The following is a 5,843-nucleotide window of genomic DNA, read 5'->3' as shown; positions in this document are numbered from 1 at the left end:
TTCTTTCTCACAATCCGTTTGTATGACTCCTCAGGCCTCTACCTTCTGATGATTCTCAAGAAATCTCAAGTGCCCAGTGCCAATGTCCAAGCACATTTTGGGAGTCTGTGTGCCTCCTGGCTCCTTGGCCTTTGGCCCAGTTTGACCTCCAGATCACTGGTGCTCAGGCTGATGTGGAGGTTCAAGGCTTGCCCATCAATGATGTTCATCATTACGGATTGGGCCCCTCCACAACCTCCCTGGAGAGCGGAAAGCTGGAGAAGAGGAAGAGGGAAACACTCCAGGCCCAAATACTCTCCATTTGGCAACTGAAAGCTGCTGTCCACATGGGCATACATGCGTATCATTCTTGTTCACACTTTGGCGCTGGCCTGGGAGACACCGAGGGTCTTGTGACTAAAAAAATCCTGAAGCAGGAAATGAAACACCCGTTGTTCCCCTAGACCGACTACGTCAGAATGTCACCGGTGCTGTCAGGGCTCAGGATGGCTCACAGAATGTTCTATAGCCAACATCCTGCCTTGAAAAAATAACGCCCCAAACCCAGTCACAGGCAAAGGTCACTTGGTTGCATTTGCATCACACACACTTTCACTTGGTCTCAACAGATGCCTCTGGTTGCCTGCTGTGTACCAAGCCCTGGGCCATGTGGGGGCGAAAGATGACAAAAACACAGGAGCCCCTGGTCATTCCATTCATCTTGGTGGAGGCTGTAGACTTCGTGCTTTGGAGCTGGTTCTCTGGCAGTGGGAACGCTTGTCTGGCCCCATATGGCACCTCAACTGGCTCTGCCCAGCACTGCTCACGACCGAGGGTGACTGGGGGTGCCGGCAGGAACCGGACACTGGCAGCTTCTATCACTTACCCCATAGGAGTGGGACAGGGCTGTCCGATGCCATCTTATCTCCAGGTCTGGGGATCAGCTTGTCATCATTTCAGCTCTGTTCATGTTGAACCTCTTCTTAGCTTCCCAGCCGTGGCGAAAGACCAGGCAGTAGTGGGAGTGATATTGTGACTTGTCGGTGCCCACTGAGCTGTCTGCAGCCCCTGCCTCTGACTCAGCCCAGCCAGCCCTGTTTCTCCCCACGTCTCAGCCCAGCCCGGCCATCTGCTGCCTCTGGGTTGATTTTGACTCATGTCAATAGCTACCGGTGTGGCTCTGAGCCAGCTGGACAGACGCAAGCCTGCTTTGGTGAGGTGGCCCGATCTGCCAGAACGGGCGCCACGTGACGGGGGCAGTCTGCTCAGGATGGGGCGCCCTGTTGCCATGGTACCTGAGCCAGAGCAGAGCAAAGTCTGCGAGTCACATTTTCCTGGATCTTTGCTTGGCCCCTGTGGCCTCTCCTAGGACTCGGGGACTGATCGGACTTTGCAGGTGTAAAATCCTGTGTGTTGGCAAGTATTTGGCGTGAGACCAAAACTGCTGTTGACACAACAGATAATGGCATGTCTTTGGATGACCAAAACCAAAGATGTTCTCTTTGGGGCTCTACATACTAATTTAGGAAGCTTGCAAAACCAAGAAACACAGGATGAGAAAAGTGCTCGTGGGGAGAGGTTGCAGGCTGGTGGCCCACAGCCCAGTTTGGGAGGTGAATGCTTTTCGGCCAGGCATGCTCTCTGCAGTTTGCTGGGGTCACCTGCACTGTCTTCCATGTCTTCCTTCTCCTTTATGCCACCCGTCTGCCCCACAGAGGAATCAGTTGTTAACCTCTGGATAAAAGTGTAAGGATTTAGCCTGGAGAAGAGAGGCAATTAAATAATGCTCCACAAGGAGCTTTTAAAATACCATGTCTTTTATTGCAGGAGAGGGCAGAAATAATATATTAGGGCTTTTTAAAAAATGCAACAATGAAAATAGGAATTCTTCCACCATCTCGTGTTGCAGAGATAACTGCTTTTAACAATCGGTGTATATCTTATAAAAGCATGTCGAACTTACAGATTTAAGCTGAAAGCTGTTCTCTATGTCCTGCGGTGTGGAAAAAGAGAAAAATAGTTTGAAAGAGCCTCATTGTCATACATGAGGTTAACATCCGAATCCTTGACCAGAGGAGGTCCTGTGAAGCTCCCGTCCCTAGTGGTTCTGAACTGGAGCCCATCTGGACCGAGTCCAGTGACATCCTGGCTTGGTTGGGGGTAGGCTGGGTGGCTGGGACAGCTGGAAGTGATGGTGGGGATAGGGGGAGATGGTGACTGTTACTTGAAGTTCCTTCTAGCTCAAAATCTCTCTGATCTCAGACAAAGCAGCGGTTGAGCGTGCGAGTGGCTTAAATCTGAATTATAAGGCCCGAGCTGGAGTGTTTCTTCTGTGTGTGCCCTCCACATTGCCCTTTGGAGCTCTGGGTACAGGTGTGTGTGTGTGTGTGTCTCTCTCCTTTGATTCCTCAATTTCATGTGTTGCCTGGTCCACCTTTCCTTTGTCAAAGTCAAGGGCCTTCTTGACGCAGGGGGAATGTGCTGCTTTGCCTTCAGAACCAAGCTTGACTCTTGGGTGGTTTATGTTGGCTTGTTTCCATTTGTTACCTAAAGTCTTCACAAATAACCAAATATCCAGCCCAAGGGGGCTCTTGTTGATTAGCCTCCAGCCTCTCTCTCCCTTTCCCTCCCACACAGAACACTGTACCCGCCCAGGAGACTCATTTCCCATTCATCTTCCTCTGTGAGTCCCTGGAAGCCTGGCCATTGGCTTTTTCAAACATTTTGCTCCCATCTGGCTTGTCAGAGCTCTTGAGCCTTTGCGAATACTGTTTCCTCCACTCTCCCAGTCTTCCTCAGAGCAGCCTGTTGTTTTGTTTTGTTTTGTGTTTTGTTTTTTTCAACCAGCCTTTTCTCTGGCAAAGTTCAGATAAAAATTCTTCTTTGTGTAAAGAGATAGCATACCAGTGTGGATAAGAATAGGGCTGTTCGGTCAGATATTCTGAGCTCATGTCCTAGCTCTGCCACTCATTAAATTCTGTTGCTTAACCTTTCTGAGCATCAGTTTCTTATCTGTAAAATGAGACCATTGTGCTTATTTCGTAGGGTTGTTGAAGAATACTGGGATCATCCATGTAAGGCCTCAACACTTGCCAGGTAAATGCTCAGTGAATGGTAGGAAACCCTATCATCATGGTGAGACTTCTGTGAAAGATCAGACTTGACCTCTGTGTTCATTCTCCCATGACCTTGTGGGACATGGTGTCCTACATTGTACATGGCTTGGTTCATGGTTTGGAGTGTTTCCTGGTTCCGTGTGTGGGTTTGATCTCAAATGACCTGTGAGCCCTTGGAAGCTGGGACTGTTCTCTCTCCTCCTCCTCTTCCTAGCACTCCAAGCCTAGTTTAATACTGAGTCCCCAGATCTTGCCACAGTGTTGATGATAGTAAAATAAATACCCTTTCCCATGTTGCGAAGAAGTACTCAGAATCTCACTTCTTGGCCTGCTTGGAGCACACTTAAGGGAATGGATTTGAAATGACCAAAGGCCTGTGCAGCTGTTAGGCAGCTTGGGTGCTGCATGGAACACACTAGCACCCCAGGAACATGCTGCTCATGGAAAGGATGATCACACACGTGCTCCAGGGAAGAGCTGTGGAATACTGTCTTGTCACTTTCTCCCAAGGATCCACTGCACCAAGACTCCCCTTGTAGACAGCAGGGGTCCAGGCGGCCTACTTTGTCAGTAGCAAATGGCCTGCAGGGCGTGGCTGAAAAGCAAAAGTCAGCTCCCTGGCATACGGGGCAGGCTAGAAAGAGCATTTGCAAGCCCAAAGCAACTGAGGCAGGCTCTGACTGTGCAGCCCACCCAAGGGAGCCTGAGCGGACCCTGTCCTGGGAGAACAAGACAGGTTTCTGAACCTAGTATGGCTATCTGTTAGCAGGAGCAGCCTTTGATAAAAACAGATAAATCTGTTTCCAAAGCCATGCAATATTTGGGTTATTATGCTTAGGGATTTAGAAAGTCTCTCAAAGGATATGTGTGTGTGTGTGTGTGTGTGTGTGTGTGTATTTGCATGTTTCTGTGCATTTCTGCCGTAGGAGGAAGGTACCAGGATAAATAATTAGAAACTGTACAGATGGGAAGGTCAGGAATTGTTTTTTAAAAGTCCATCCTAAAATAAATGGTAATTGGCCATTCATTTGCTAAAGAGCAAGGCCCCCTTTGGAGACTTTATCTGGGACCATCTGATGGTAGCAGGGGTGTGGTGGGGAACAGACATTCCACCTGCAGAGGCTGCCAGAGGAAGAGCTAGCTGGGGCTCTGCTAACCTAAAACCTAGGCCTCAGGTTTATGGAGGAAGGAACCCAAGGTAGAGTCAGAACAGACAACCTTCCGTTTATGGAGAGCTTACTATTTTTGGTTTTGTTGTCCTTGACTTTATCACTCAAGTCCTAAAGCTAAATCCTACCTTTTTACCCAATCTTCTCAATGGCTGTATGAGGTGGACAGCGTGATCCCATTTTATAGAAGAAACAGGCAAAACCAAGGCTCGTAGAAACTAAGAGACTTGCTGAGACTTGCTGGCATAGCTGGGATTTGAACACAGAACCCAAGCTCTTAGTCCCTGTGCCACTTACGTGGTCTGGAATCTGACTCATTGGTCTTTGCATGGCTTTGTCATGAGAGAAGCTGGGTATCTAGTGGGCAGCACCTTACATGTGGGCCTCCATTTTGAGTGGGCACATGGAGACAGGGCAGGGGTCTGCACTTCCTTGTCTCTCTCTGGATTGCTAAACATTCAGGCTGAGTGATCTTGCTGCTCTAAGTCTGGTTCTGGATGGGTGGAGCTTTGGTAGCTTCCCTGCCTGGCCAGGTTATAAAATGTTGCAGGACACAAATGTGTGGAGAGGGCTTCTTGGGAATTGGTCCCAGCAAAGCTACGGGTCTCAAGAGGGCGGAATGCCACCAACCTCCGCCCTGCATCAGGCTCTACTTAAGGCCTCTGCTGTCGTCTTGGTTGGCCCGGATTCCTGGGGTAGGGGGTCGGTATGGGCTGACTCATGGTCCTTGGCTGGGAGATCCTGGGGCTGATTCAGCACTAGTCATGCTGTTTGAAGGAGCCTCAAGACAATAGTCAGCCACTGGAGGTCCAACTACTGTCCCAAGAGATATCTGGCCCAACATAGTTCAGTCTACTCTCCAGAAATAAGTGAACAGAGAGGCCTTGGGGGCTGCGTAAGTCATCTCTGGCCAGGTAGGAAGACAGGCCCAAGGGCGGCTTGTAGAAAGGGGTGGGAAGTGGGTCTTTGCTTTGTTTCTATCTTAAATACAGTTACCTTAAGAGAAATCTAAAAGATCACTGATCAGTGGGTTTTAAAGAAACAGATGGGACCAAATTCTTCCCAATCCCCTACCCCACCCCTGTCCTGCAAATCTCACCTGGCACTTTTAAGACCTACCTTTTCCCAGGAAGAAAAGAAGCAATGTCTTTGAACATCATGGAGATTTATGTGGTTCCATCTTGCTGGAAGAGAATTTGTTGTTGACAGTTTTATTTTCTGGTTTCTTTGTGGGGCTGTAGAGGAACATCAAAGGAATAGAAAATGCCACTTACATAGTGAAAGCAGGGTCCTACATTGTGCAGAAGGAAATAAACCAGCCCTGGGCCCAGATGAGCAGAACACAAGCATTTGGGAACAGAACGACAATCATTTTGATTTGATTTTCTTTGGGGAGGCCCTTCCCATTTTCCTGGGTATAAGGGAGCTTAAAGCTGTTACAGCCCAAGCCCAAAGCTGATCTGGGAGTTCTCAAATTCCCTCTGGCCATGCAGGCCTCAGAGCCACATCAGTTCACTTACAATTCCTTAATGCTCTTTGCTATTCTCTGGCTTATATTTTGGCCATCAGTTTTGTCTTC

This window comes from Panthera onca, chromosome D2 (genome assembly GCF_046562875.1).
Source record: "Panthera onca isolate mPanOnc1 chromosome D2, mPanOnc1 haplotype 2, whole genome shotgun sequence".
NCBI lineage: Eukaryota > Metazoa > Chordata > Mammalia > Carnivora > Felidae > Panthera > Panthera onca.
This window is presented reverse-complemented; position numbering follows the sequence as displayed.